This window comes from Siphateles boraxobius, unplaced genomic scaffold (assembly GCF_051911475.1).
Source record: "Siphateles boraxobius isolate OS27281-9 unplaced genomic scaffold, OSU_SipBor_1 42, whole genome shotgun sequence".
Taxonomy (NCBI): Eukaryota; Metazoa; Chordata; class Actinopteri; order Cypriniformes; family Leuciscidae; genus Siphateles; species Siphateles boraxobius.
In genome coordinates, this window is record NW_027509053.1 from 228,806 (window position 1) to 244,597 (window position 15,792).

At 44.4% G+C, this 15,792-nt stretch overlaps 1 pseudogene; it reads right to left on the reverse strand.

Moving 5' to 3' along the window:
• LOC143707655 (FGGY carbohydrate kinase domain-containing protein-like) overlaps positions 1 to 15,106 on the reverse strand; it is a 33,864-nt pseudogene extending 18,758 nt beyond the window's left edge.
• Between the last annotated feature and the right edge of the window lie 686 nt (positions 15,107 to 15,792).

Here is a 15,792-nt window from a genome sequence, read left to right on the forward strand (position 1 = left end):
AAGTGTTTTTTTATGTCACACACAGCGGACACACACAGCGATTTTGCAGAAAAAAAGCTGAGAGATTTCAGCAAAATAATGAGAAACCGATGTTTAGGCGCTCTGATGGCCTCCCTTTCTTTCTCCCTCTGAAAGACAGAGACCTGTGTATCCGACTGAATGGGGAAAGGAATGACGGACATTAAATTCTATAGGAATAGATAATATTCCAGTGGTTTGTAATTTGACACCACCTTTATTTGTTACTTCTAATGATATACCATCATTGTTCAAAATGCATGATTTTTTGCAATTATACCTGATTCTTTATTCTGCTTGTTAGGTAGAGATTTAATGCATAAGTTGGGTGTTAAATTAGGATTTGACTCTGACTCTTTGCAACTCATGTTTCCAGCAGCCTTTTCTCTTACGACCGACACAGGAAGTGCTCTCTTCGAGGATGTATCTGCAGCTGAGCTCGGACAGGAAGTAGCTGATGTAAACCCGAAATTGTGGGCGGCCCATAAGGATGACGTGGGACTTCTTGATATCCAACCTTATGTGGCCAATTTGACAATGAATAGGCCTGTTTTTTTTTTTAAAAACAATATTCGCTTTCAAAGGAAAAAGAGGAGGGAATTCGACCCCTCATTGATCAGTTTCTGGCTCAAGGCATTCTGGTTCGCACTCATTCACCTTACAACACACCAATTAATCCAATCAAGAAAGCAAATGGTTCTTGGCGCTTAATGCAAGACTTGAGAAAAATTAATGATTTGATAAAACCACATGCTCCTATTGTGCCAGATGTACAAACTATTATTAATTCTATTCCTTTAGAACATGCATTTTATTCTGTCATTGATTTATGCTCCGCCTTCTTCAGCAATCCTGTTGACCAACAAACTCAGCCACTTTTTGGTTTCTGTTTTCAGAATTGCCAGTACATATGGACAAGACTCCCTCAAGGGTTCAGAGATTCTCCGGCTGTTTTCTCCGCTGTAGTGCACGCAAGGCTGAAGGATGTCAGACTCCCTCCTGACACCTGCCTGCTCCAATACGCTGATGGCATTCTCGTCACTGGTGCCTCTGCGGACATGTGTGCTGCTGCCACTACAATTGTCTGCAACGTTTTAGCAGAGGCTGGTTCCAAGGCATCTAAAGAGAAACTTCAGTGGGTGCAGAGGAAAGTCAATTACATCAGCAATGAACTGTCACAAGGCCAAGTTCGCCTGTCTGCGGACAGAGTCAAAGCCATCGCTTTGTTCAAGCACCCTTCAACACGGAAGCAAATGCAAAGCTTTCTGGGACTGGTCAATTACTGTCGATTATGGGTGCCAAATTGCTCCATGTATGACAAAATCCTGCGAGACGCTACGCTGGATGATAGAGAGGACATTACATGGACAAGTGAGATGGACCAAGCGTTAAGACATTTGAAATCCTCTCTGTTAAGGCCTCCCGCCCTCGGCCTTCCTTGCTACAAGCGAGATTTCCACCTGTACGTGCACGAAGGTGGGGGCACAGCCGCAGGAATCCTGGCCCAAGAGCATGGGGGCACTTTTGGTCCAGTAGCTTATTTGTCTAAAACTCTTGATTCAGTGGCTCGGGGACTCCCGGCCTGTTTACGTGCAGTGGCTGCTGCAGCGATCATGGTACAGGATGCTGAAAGGGTTGTTTTATCATATCCACTCACAGTTCACACATCACATTAGGTAGGAGCAATTATGCATAACATTTCTACTCAACACATGACTGCTCAACGTCGTTCAGGCTATGAGGCTATATTATTAGCAACTGCTAATTTAACGTTGAAAGTAACTTCTGTTATTCATGGTCCTACTGTACATCTGCACAGGTTGTTGACAGATGGTGAATTTGAGAGTGACGACCACGACTGCCTTACCAGAATCCAAACTTCGACTGCCTGCAGGCCAGATGTGTCGACATCTTTCCTGGAGGAGGGAGATAATTGGTATATAGACGGATCCTGTTTCAAGCCAAATGACAATTTATACTTGTGTGGATATGCTATTGTCAAATTACCTGATCGTGTAATTGAGGCATATTCATTGCCATATAAATCAGCTCAAGTAGCAGAATTAATTGCTCTAACAAGAGCTTGTCAGTTGGCAAAAGTTCAGTGCATCAATATATACATTGATTCCAAATGCGCGTACGCCGTTGTCCATGATTTTGCTAAATTGTGGGAAGAAAGAAATTTCAAAACCTCCGACGGAAAAACAATTTTGACCATCGAAACCATCGGAACTTGCTGTTATTAAAGTAGCTGGTCATAAAACAGGTTAATCGGATGAGGCTAAGGGAAACAGGTTTGCAGATGAAGTCGCGAAATGGGCTGCTAAAGAAGTAATACTTAGTCCATATGTAAATGAAAAGAGCAACGATGTACCTATGATGAATTTGTCGCTGATTAATGATTTGGACATTAAAGTACTGCAAGCTAACCCTACGCAAGTTGACTTGATTCATTGGGCTGCGAACGAAGTAAAACCAGTTCAAGCTGGTATTCTGAGAGACAAGCAGGGTAGAATCGCTCTACCAGCATCCACCGTTGTAATGCTGTGCAGGCATTATCATGGTGTATCACACGTGTCAAAAGAAAAAGTGATACAAAATTTGAATCAATCATACTGCATAGCAAATGTTCGAAAGAATACTTTGTTGATATTGGATGCTTGCCTGGTGTGTGCACGAACAAACAGACACAAGGCAACCCGCATGAAGCTTTACCGCATCCTGAGGTTCCTTTTTAATATTTACAGATCAATTTTACACACATGCCTCCATGTGGAAATCACAGATATTTGCTCATGATTGTTGATCGATTTTCTAAGTGGCCTGAAGCTTTTACGTGTGGTAAAGAAAACGCTCAGACGGTTGTAAAGGTTCTTGCAAAAGAAATTATACCGCGTTTCAGTATTCCAACCGTTATAGCGAGTGATATTAGAACTCCGTTTGCTTCAAAAGTCACACAATTGTTAGCCAAAGAGTTTAATATTAATTGGCACTTCCACATTCCCTATTCGCCGCAATTATAAGCTAACGTAGAACAGACAAATAAGACGATAAAAGAACGTCTCAATAATGCGTGTCTAGATACAGGCAGAAATTGGGTTGATTTGCTGCCTGCCGTATTGACGGAAATGAGAATGTCCCCATCAGCAACCACAAAAATTTCTCCATTTGAAATTCTGATGGGTAGACCTTTCCCGACCCCTTGGGTCAGAGGTCGCGCTGGCAATCTCTCCACAGGTGACACGGAGGTGATCATCTCGGATTACGTGGATTCCTTAGTTAGAACGTTAAAAGGCATAAATGGTGATGTTTCTCTCTCTCTCCCTCTTCCTTCAGAAAAGCCGACTCATCCTTTCGTTCCAGGACAACAGGTGCTGATAAGGTGTCTGAAGCCCACGTAACTCGGTGAGCCGAACTATTCAGGACCATCCACTGTTATCGCTGTGACGAGGACCGGTGTTCTGACTGACCACCAGCCGCAGTGGGTCCATGCTAGCCGGGTTAAGGCAGCTCCATCCCAGGGGAACGCACAAGCCTATGTGGAAGCACTGACATATTAATGATTTTGAAGGAAATGTTTGATTGAAGAATATTGCATGTATTATTGTACTAGAATGAATATGCTGAGAATGATGTGATATGATAATTCTATTATGTGATAATTATCTTATCAATGGGGCCATTGTTAGAAATATATTTTCTCCCTCAGCATAAATCTATAACATAAGAAGGATTCTTTGTTCAGCCGAAAACTGACACGTTTGCACATTCTTTTCTATGAATTTATACTAACTGGACTTATACTCCTCCCCGTAAGACTTTAATTTAGACATTATGAGCTGAGCGTTTTGTCTCCCTCCGGCGCTGGGGTTGTGAATTGTTTATTCATAATAAAAGACCAATAATTGGGGCACTTCTCGTTTGGACCATTTCATTTCGATTCTAACACACCCTTATAGGCACACCCACCTTGAGGGCAAGGCTTTCCTATGTACTAATGTAGCAAAACAGAGATATTAAAAGATCACATTCAATACACACCTTATTGATGATGCATACTGTGTACAGGCGAGCAGATGAAACGTTCCTCAAGTGTTGTCCCATATAAAACATCTCGGTTACTAACATAACCTCGGTTCCCTGAGATAACGGGAACGAGTATTGTGTCTTTGCTAGATGCTATGGGGGAAAATTCCTTTTTGTCCGATTTGTTGAAGCCTTTTATTCAATAATGCAGTATTACTGCACGGCCATAATAGTGCGGAGATGCACGCACGCTATTGGCTGGGCAGTGGGAACGGCACATGTCCATGGCGAAGTGGCACATCTGCGCGAGCCAATCAGGCTGCGTCCCGCCGAACCGAGCGCAGAGCCGGCCAAAGAGGGCGGGGCATCTGCCTATAGCACAGCTGTCTACGCAATACTCGTTCCCGTAATCTCAGGCCCACTTGCTTGACCGATGCTAAGGCTAGCAAGTGTGCGGTCTTGAGCGAAAGTGCCCTTAATTCGGCCGACTGTAGCGGCTCAAACGGGGGCCCCTTGAGGGCCCTGAAGACTGTAACAGGACTGATAGGTCTCAGGAAGGTGTTGTGAGGGGGCGAGGCAGGTTGAGCATCCTTGCCCACTTCTGGAAGCGAACAATCAAATTGCTTCTACCCAACATCTGGCCGGCCTCAGGAGCATCTAACTTTGCTATGGCCGCCACATAGACGGAGCGTGGAGGGGTACGACACGCGTTCAGCAGCACTTGTAGGAAGGAAAATAGGAGCGGTACATCACATGAAGTAGGGTCTTGGCTCCATGCTGAGCACCATTTGGAGAAGACAGAACACTTAAGTACGTGGACGAGTCTCGTGGATGGGGCTCTGGTCTCAGATATAGTGTTTAGGACACTCTCGTGGATAGCCCACATGGATAGCCCATGGCATTGGCCATGGGGCTGCTGCTAGCAGCTGAATCATCTCGGGAAACCAAGGCTGGGTCCACCAAAGGGGGGCCACCAGACAGACTGTGCATCTCTCCTCTCTGATCCTGTTGATGACCTGAGGGAAGAGCACGACTGAGGGAAAAGCATAAAGGGGAAGACTGGGCTATTTGTGGGCCATGGAATATTGGGCAGTGAGAGTTGTCTTTGGAGGCCAAGAGGTCAACCTCTGCCCTGCCGAAGACACTCCAAATTGTTTGAACCTGGGGCTGGAGGGCCCATTCTCCCGGGGATACATTGAATCAGGGAGCAGACATGCTGTCGCGAGACAATCTGCCAGACACGTGCATCGCTCTCAGCAAGCGCAGGCTGTGTTGTGCCCAAAAGAGCAGACGTCTGGCTACCCTGTACAGAGGCTTCTACCTGAGTCCAACCCTGGTGGTTTATGTAGGATACTATCGCCATGTTGTCCGACCGGATTAAGACGCGATGTCCATTTAGGTCTGGTAGGTAGGTTTTGATGGCGTGCGCCGAACGATCAGGCTCTTGGTCGCCGGAGAGTGCCGAAGCTTCACTCATGTGGAATAAATGAAGGGCAGTTGATCATTACTGAAGTAGAAAAATTTCTGAAATCCCATGGCAAAATGAGCAGCTGTATAGGCAGAAGCCCCGCCTCTTTGGCGGGCTCTGCGCACGGTTCGGCGGGACACCCCCCCCCCCAGCCCCGGATGGGCTCGCGCAGACATGCCAGTTGGCCATAGGTTTGTGCAGTTCCCACTTGCCTAGCCAAAAGCATGCGTGCATCTCCGCACTATTATGGCTGTGCAGTAGCACTGCGTTATTGAAAAAAGGCTTCAATAAATCATTTAAGTTTTCAAAACTAAGTTTTCCCCCATAGCGTCTAGCAAAGACGCAATACGAGTAAACGTTTAGGAAGGAAACCAATATAGAGGAAATTCTTAAACATTTAGTATTGTGTTAACATTCTGTGCTCATCTGCATCATCAATAAGCTGTACACTAAATTACACTTTTAATGTCACTGTTTTAGTATGTTAAGGGGCTTGAAGTGTTTTGAGTGTGTTTTTCCATTCCACTGCGCTACATCTTGCATTTTTAACCACAAAAATGTGTTCTGTGTGAATGGTCTCTTAGACTGGTTTGTTTTGCAATTATGCTTTCAGTATTGAATAAAATCTAAATGTATTTTGTCCAGTGCATTCTGGGATTTCCTTCCATATTAAAGATAGATGTGATTGACTCACCAGTCGTCCCGTGGCGCTCTGACCTCCCCCATTAAGCCACAGTCCCGGCAGCATGGCGGACAGATATGGGCGCCAGACCCCAGGGACGAACAGCGGCTGTGTGCTCACCTGAGAGATACAGACACACGCTGACATCAACAGTCACATGCTTTGAACACAAACAAGTACAGGAACTGAAGCTCACAGCCATGTGACATGAGGACGTCCCACATATGACAGCCAAACGGGACGTGACTGGTTGCTCTTCACAGGGCAGCTGGTGTCCCCTCACATCGGCCCCGATGACCTCTACAACAAGACGATAAAATTACAGAAAATATAACTGACACTGCTACATAAATTTAAACTCACAGATCTTACGATAATTACCCAGCTAATTAATCACAGTACAGTAACACAATTGTTTTTGCATTGCAATATGCAAATGAGTCACTATCTAATTAAATATGCACTCATATGCATATATTTCCTGTCCAGAAACCAGATTCATCATTTTTATTTGATTTTGTTGACATATTACTGTTTTTTTCCAGCAGGGATTTTGGATTTTTCTTTTTATCACTCTATAAATCAGAAAAGACTGTCAACAGACAGAAACAAATACATTTTCATCATGTTTTTAGCAGTTGTATAAAAATGTTGCATAAATGTGGTGAATGATATATGAACAAACTTTCATATAGATATAGATTTCATATAAACTAAAATTTTGGCGTGTGTGAAGCTGCTGAATTGGAGATTTCGGACTCAAGTTCACCGTCTTTAAGGATTAAAATTTACAGACACTAATAGATAAAGTGAAATAAAATAAGCACTTGTTTTCTTTCCACTAGTTTGAAAGAAGACAAGCTATGGAAGCAGTTAGAGCTCAAAACTGACAAGTGGATGAAAAAACCCTGGTTTTGCCTGTAAAATCTTGCACTAGTTTACATGTTTTGCCTGTTTATTTATTGCTATATATCATCTGAAGGTTTAGATTAAGCAGGTCAGGACAGTTATTACAGGAACACTGTGATGAAACCAAGAAGAGGCTGACTAAACATCAGGGCCATATTAGGAGCACACAAACACTGCAATGCTCCTCCTGTGTCAACAGGATTTAAAAAGCCCCAATTATGCTTTTTAGTGTATTTCCTTTAATGTAGTGTGTAATAAATATGTTTGCGAATGTGAAAGATCTGCAGTTCTCTTACAAGAGGTTCTCTCGTATTGCGTAAGCTAGCTTACGCTACGGGGAAAGTCATCTTTGCTCGAGATATTGAAGCCAAAAATTATCCTTAATTTTGTATTTATTGTCAACGTAGTGCAGCAGCCAGCAGACTTAGAGCAGGCCATCTTGCGTGCTCATTGGCTGCCCTGCGGCAACTGCTGCAGCCTACCACTGAGCCTCGCGCGTGACGTCACGTCCAATGAGGGCGCTTTGCGCCCTTATGCGTCATAGCCCGCCAAAATGGGGGTGGCTTAGCGTATAAAAGCCAGGCTCGTTTGCTGCATCACTGATTTCATCATCTTCAGCGAAGCTCTCCGCATCGCGGAGTCAGTCAGAGATAGAACTGTTATCTCACAGAGCTGTGCTTCTCAGCCATCTGGAAAGCTTGGGTCTCATGGTCAACTGGACCAAGAGGTCATTACTGCCCACTAGTCAGTCAGGTTTCCTTCCTAGGAATAGAACTGGACTCTGTGGCTATGACGGCCCGCTTATCGACACAGCACGCCCGCCGTGTTCGACAGCTAGCCGCGTCTTTCCAGGAGGGCAGCATTACACCTCTGAAGACATTCCAGAAGATGCTAGGCTGTATGGCATCAGCTGCGGCTGTGCTTCAGCTGGGCCTCCTGCGCATCCGCCCGCTAAAACGCTGGCTGAACACCCAAGTGATAGTTCATACAGGACCACCATGTACTGGTCCGCTCGGACAACATGTCTGTGGTGTCCTACATAAACCGTCAGGGCGGCGTCAGATCCAGAAACCACTGCCATCTGACGGAACGCCTTCTTATATGGTCTCAGGGCCGCCTGCGCTCGCTGAGAGCCACGCATGTGCCAAGCCACTTGAACGACGATCCAGACAAACTGTCCAGGAACTACGTTCCCCAAGGGGAATGGTCCCTGCATCCCCAAACAGTCCAGTTACTGTGGCGCCTCTTCGACAAAGCGAAAGTCGACCTGTTTGGGTCAAAAGACAACACTCATTGCCCGCTGTTCTTTTCAAAGAACGAGGATGCGTTGGCCTAAATCTGGCCCAGCCTCCCACTTTATGCTTTCCCTCCGGTCTCTCTGTTACCACAGGTAATCAAGAGAATCAGGGAAACGCGCCACTCGGTGCTCCTTATAGCCCAGAATCAAACCTGGTTCCCGGAGCTTATGCGGCTGCCCCAAACAGCCCCTTGGCCGATTCCGGTGAGGAGAGATCTCCTCTCTCAAGCCCGCGGCTCAATCTGGCATCCCCATCCAGAGCGCTGGTCTCTGCACGTATGGTTAATCAACGGATACCCGTTGTACTGCCAGAAGGAGTGATGAACACGATTACGCAAGCCAGAGCTCCCTCTACGAGGCGACTTTACGCGTCTAAATGGTCGTGTTCTCCAAATGGTGTGCTGATAGAGATCTAGACCCACGAATGTGTGGGGTCGCGGGGTTGCTTAGCTTCCTTCAAGAGAAGTTGGATAAGGGCAGGTCCCCACCCACGCTTAAAGTCTATGTGGCGGCCGTCGCAGCGTTCACTGAGTCGACGCGTGGCCAGTCAATAGGAAGGAACGAGCTCGTCATTCGCTTCCTTATAGGAGCTAGACGGATGAATCCCCCGCGACCCTCGTCGGTTCCCATGTGGGATCTTTCACTGGTCCTAGAAACCCTGAAAGCTTTCCCCTTAGAACCATTAAACTCCGTGGACCTAAAGTACCTCTCGCTCAAACCCGTTTTTCTGACAGCTCTGTCATCAGTTAAACGTGTGGGGGATTTACACGCGCTATCTGTTAGCGCAGCGTGTCTTAAGTTCAGGCCAAATGACTCTAAAGTCATCCCCAAGCCAAGACATGGTTATGTCCTTAAAGTGTTGGGCACCGCCTTCAGAGCGCAGGTCATTTCTCTTTCGGCTCTGCCAGCATCCGATAGTGAGGGTGATGTGGATCTCCTCTGCCCCGTCAGGGCACTGAGGGTTTACATTACGCGCTCCGCCTCTTTCAGGCGTTCGGAACAGCTCTTTGTCTCGTTCGGTGGGCGCACCAGGGGTCTCCCCGCCGCTAAACAGAGCCTGTCCAGATGGATAGTGGAAGCTATCACATCTGCTTATAAGTCTAAAGGTCTGCAATGCCCCTTGGGCATCAGGGCGCATTCCACCAGAGGCGTGGCCTCGTCGTGGGCTTGGTCCAGCGGAATTTCCATTCATGACATTTGTGAGGCGGCAGGCTGGGCCTCTCCCTCCACATTTGTTAGGTTTTATAACCTGGAAGTTCCCGCCTTGCAGGCTAAACTTCTGTCAGTGTGAGCAGTGTGTTTGTCCTGCCCAGATGATCATGCGCAGACTTCTCTCACGCGACGTTCGCCTTCCTGGTTGAGCTGCACTATATAGTGAATAGTTATATGGACCGGCGACGCCGCTCTGTATACCCTGTATGTGCTTATAACATGTGCTGGCCCGCATTGCTGGCCACCTGTTTCCCACTTATCTATGTTCCCCGGGAATCCCTGGGACTCATGAAGTGGAGGCTGGGCGCACGGCCTTGACAATGGGTTCCCGTAGTGTAAGCTAGCTTACGCAATACGAGAGAACCTCTCGTAAGAGAACGATAGCCGGTTACTAACGTAACCTCGGTTCTCTCTAGAAGAGGGAACGAGTATTGCGTAACCTGACTGTGCAGTCGCCACGAGCGTTTTTCGCTTCAGCTGCTGAAACCAGGACACAGCCAACGAGCCTGGCTTTTATACGCTAAGCCACCCCCCACACAAGATGGCCTGCTCTAAGTCTGCTGGCTGCTGTACTGCGTTGACAATAAATACAATATTAAGGATAATTTTTGGCTTCAATATCTCGAGCAAAGATGACTTTAGCTTAGCTTACGCTAGCTTACGCAATACTCGTTCCCTCTTCTAGAGAGAACCGAGGTAACGTTAGTAACCGAGTATCGTTTCAATGATCAAAGTTCCGATAAATAGATTTTTTGTCTCCAAAAAGAAAGCGATTCTGAACTGAAATGAGTCAACCTGTAATTCCAGTCTCACTTCCTGATATGGTAAAACCCACGGTATTGTTAATGTTCGCATCCCAGTGTATATCAAGAGCTGAGATTCAGATATGATAATGAGGGTTTGGTTTCAGACCAATCACAGCAGACTGGGCCATCTGACCAATCAGAGCAGAGCAGCTCTCAGAGAGGCGGGGTTTCGAGAGACTGAATCCTTGATCGAAGCATTTCAGACACAGAGAGAAAAAAGCTGATGCTGCAGTGGATATTATGAGGAAATTAAAGTGTTCCTGCTTGTTCTTGTTGTTTACAGTAGAGGTCGACCGATAGTGGATTTTACAGATACAGATATTTAGGTTTGACCGTACATGCCGATAACCGATTATTCAACCAATATTTTTTTAAATGGATACTGGATTAAAAACAAACATAACACTCCAGTAAAACAGTGCTGAACTGAAATGTGCTAAATTAAATAAATATATAAATATGAATATATTAAAATGAGAAGTTCTACATAACTAACTATACAGAAATAAATTTAGACATTAAAATATTGCAGATATGTGTTTCTTTAGCTATTACCTAGAAACATAGCCTATATAAATTTCATACGTAACACTTTGGAAGTCCCATTTGTTAACAAGGATGTATTAGCTAGCTTTCATGAACTATATGCATTATGCAATATATGTTTTACTGCATGTATTAATATTTGAGCAATACAATTGTACCTTGATCATTCATATTAGTTCATAGTACATTAACTAAGGTAATAACAGATAAAATAAAAATTAAAACTCAATTTAAAATGTATTAGTAAATGTTGAAATTAACAAACTAACAATGAATAATACTTATACAACATTTATTAACCTAAGTTAATGCTAAAAAATGTAATCTTATTGTAAAGTGTTACCATTTCATATAAATCCAAAGAGTCATGCTTAAAGATGGCCATATTTTAAATATCTGCAAAGGCCAGAGCATTAAAATTACATAAATGTAGACCTATATTACATGTATAGTCTCTTTGCTTCTATTTTAGAACACATGATGATTGTTTAATCAAAATAACAATATGTGTTGTAGTGATAAAAATATAAAGACCTGATCTATTTAGGAGTGAAGCGGGTTGTCGAAGGTCACACACTCAAACAGAAGTGGAGTGACACCGTATTTAACGCAGTGTAAATGCATTCATTATGGCCTTGGTTACACTGTCAGTGAAATGAGACCAAATTCAGATTTTTTGCTCATATGTGACACAGATCGGATGTGTTATATGACTGTGTAAACAGGGAAAAAACGCATGCATTCGGATATTTCGAGATCTGTTTCAGGCCTCGTTCATATGTGGAAATAAATCAGATATAAATCATATATGTGCCAATGCGACTGTCATGTAAAAGGCAGGATTTTCTGAGGTTTTACGTCTCCGCGGTTTAATGACGAGAGACAACCCCGACACGCATCTGCGAAGGGACGGATGGTGTCGTCATAGGAGAGGAATGTGGACACACGATGACACAACATATCAAAAGTTGGCTAGCTCATCCTAACATTTCGGACCCACTGCTTTTCGTTAAAGCCCGCCACAATCTCATGAAAGTGCATATCTATACCACAAATTTTATTTCTCGTGCCATTTACACCAAAAATAGTTTTTGAGTGCATATGATATAAATGAATGAGGCATTTATATAGCGCTTCCAAACAATGGTAATTTCAAAAATATGTTCTTTATGGTGTGTAATACGCACGCACTCCACACCCCTAATCCTACCCAAGGGGATTACAGTGCGTATTATGCACGCAAAACTATTTTTGACGTATAAATGGCGCGAGAAATAAAATTAGTTACGCACTTTCATGAGATCGTGTTGTATGTTCCCAGCAGTCCCGAGATCTCTCGCACACAATAACTGAAGCACATGCGCTGCTGCAATGATGGCCCTTTTCGTCGTCCTCCGCCTCACAGTCATGCTGATGTTTGGCGAACTTTGCATATATCGCAGAGCTAGCATCAAGCATATTTCGCATTCGTCCATCTGTGCAAGAACCAACTTTAAGCATGCGCGATGTTTCAGATAGTATGTCAAATCGGAAATGGGTCACAATTGAAAAAGACGTGTAAACGGACAGTCAAATAAATTGGATATAGGCAACAAATCAGAATTCGGCATCAAGACCTGCAGTGTAAACGAGGCCATGACACAGTTTTCTCTTCATTTCAAAGAGACGTGGATGAGCGAGCGCTGCATTAGCACTCAGCTGGTGTGGCGTATCATACCTAACCCTCCTGCGTGTGCGTCTATGAGTGAAGCGGCCACAGCCGTTCCCGGTCTCAGGCCCAGATCTGCAGCCGCCTCTGCGGTCAGTCCTCGTCCTACAGGAGTCCCAGGAATACAAGTCTGCTCACCTGCACACACACACACACACACACACACACACACACACACACACACACACACACACACACACACACACACACACACACACACACACACACACACACACACACACACACACACACACACTATCAGTCAACACGACCGGCTGAACACACACAGACACCTGAGCTTTACTCTCTCCCACCGATTTTACAATAGCAGTTTTCCATCAGGTCCTCCAAGCCGATGGCGCTCCAGAAGGTGTCGTCCCAGCCTTCAGACGGAGAATACGTCCACTTACAGACAAGAGTACAGAGAGACCTGCATCAGGAGAGCAAGACATGCTGTGTATCACTGCTTGAGCACCTGGCCCTTTGCCCCTTGGTGCCCAAAGAGCCCTTTTGTCAAGGCAAAATTTCCTATCCTTTTTTTGTAATTAAAGGCCCTTTTGTGGATGCCTGCCCAATCTAACTATTAGTAAAATTAATGAATAATAATTTAGCCGTAAATAAAATGACCCACATGATGACCTTTCACCTGACGAACTCACCCGGATGACACGCCGCACGCGCATTTTTTAATATCGCGCGCACTACCAGAGGATATCTGCAACTCCTCGGCTGCTGGTGTATCATTCTCAGCAAAGTGATTTTGAGGTTTGTTTACTTATTATTGTTATTATTTTACTAGAACGACGTGAAGAGATGTTGTTTATATTGCTGTGTGTAGCCTGCATAAGTAACGTTAGCTTGCTGTTTGAGGGAGAAAAGTTTTAAGAGTGTCGAGGGGCCCGGTCTTTTTATGTCATTTGACTAAAAACTATTCATACTTTGAACTACTATTATTATTATTACAGTATTTATTTAAAAAATGTCGAGAACCTTAAAAATAATTATCACATTACTGGTAAGGCTTACCATATTTATATTTAAGGCTTTTCTTATTTTTTTCTACCTGCAGGTCTTGGTGTGCAGCAGCTTCTGTGAGCATCTCCCTCACAGCAAAGGCAGCAAACTCACTTAAGGACTTCAGTAAGAATTTACCAGAACAGGCATATCTATATATTTATATCGCTGTGGGCCTCTAGTCAGTCAACGTAGTGTGATTGCGTAGATCTACGTCACACATAGGCTCACTATTGGCCGACGCTCGACACAAGCAAGAGCACCCTCAGTTGATACTGTAATAATACATTGTATTTGGATAACAGATTTTGGCCCGAACCCAGAGTAATCCCAGGTTTGGGATAGGACAACTAAGTGAGGAGATGGGGTGGTGGATGGACGCTGGAAAACTGTCATATAACAGCGGTAAAAGCTACTGTATGTATACCTCCTTATGTTAATTGAGTTGCCTGGATGACTCCCATGACAATTACTAGGTTAATTATCTGAAAGTGCTTCTCCCGAACTTTGTTAATAAAACATCATTTCACGAGTTCACACTTGCATATAGGGGTGTGACAGTTATTATATAACCGTGAGACCGACGGTTATAGTTAAACACCGTCATTAGAGCTCTATAACCGCCAAAACCGTGTTATTTAAATAATTTTTACAAACATGTCTTGTTTGTAATGTAATGTTTGTAATTCAGAATGTTTAAATACTAATATCAGCTTACGAGGGAAACGGAGGCGGAGTTAAGTGATGCTTGGCCGGAGACTGCTACAGGAGATGATTCGAGAGAGGTCTGTGCCACTTTACCGATCAGAGCGCGCGCTGACACGGAGTAAAGCCTTGTTTATACTCGACGCGTCCGCACGAGCGCGAAGATGCGCGCGGCAAAAATGACGCGTCAGGTATGCAAGATCGGTAAAGCCTTGTTTATACTCGACGCGTCCGCACGAGCGCGAGTCTCGGCTGACTGCGTGCGCACCTCTCCAAACAGACGAGGCGTTTATACTTGACGCGCTCGCCGTTGTGCTATTCTGTGAAACGACAGGGGGCGACTTGGAGTAATTCTCCTCTAAACCACCAGGAATCAGCAGTGAAGAAGTAGCTTGCCGGTTATTAATTGCTGAAATTCATATAAAAAGAGTAATAAATGCAGTAGGTTTATTGTACTTTCACTGCATGTAAACTAGTTAAACAACTGAAGCCTTATTGAAGAGTGTTTAAACCTTAATTTCATCAGCAGGGCTTACTTCTGCTATTGTAGGCTTATTTTGTAAATGTAAGCAGTTACTTTAGACAAGTGCAAACTGGGTGCTTAATGCAAATGTGTTCCTATTCACAAAATGCAAATGTCTCTGTGTATAGCAGGATCATAAACATGCTGGTACAGACGTACCAGTTCGGCCAGATTCGGCTCAAAGTCGTTCATCTTCGGATGCGGCGCCGAGCGAGATTTTACAAAAAGTGCCGTGCACACCGCCAGGCGAAATGGGGTCTTGCGCACCCAAACGCACACTATTGGCTCACTATTGGCCGACGCTCGACACAAGCAAGAGCACCCTCAGTTGATACTGTAATAATACATTGTATTTGGATAACAGATTTTGGCCCGAACCCAGAGTAATCCCAGGTTTGGGATAGGACAACTAAGTGAGGAGATGGGGTGGTGGATGGACGCTGGAAAACTGTCATATAACAGCGGTAAAAGCTACTGTATGTATACCTCCTTATGTTAATTGAGTTGCCTGGATGACTCCCATGACAATTACTAGGTTAATTATCTGAAAGTGCTTCTCCCGAACTTTGTTAATAAAACATCATTTCACGAGTTCACACTTGCATATAGGGGTGTGACAGTTATTATATAACCGTGAGACCGACGGTTATAGTTAAACACCGTCATTAGAGCTCTATAACCGCCAAAACCGTGTTATTTAAATAATTTTTACAAACATGTCTTGTTTGTAATGTAATGTTTGTAATTCAGAATGTTTAAATACTAATATCAGCTTACGAGGGAAACGGAGGCGGAGTTAAGTGATGCTTGGCCGGAGACTGCTACAGGAGATGATTCGAGAGAGGTCTGTGCCACTTTACCGATTTACACTTTACATG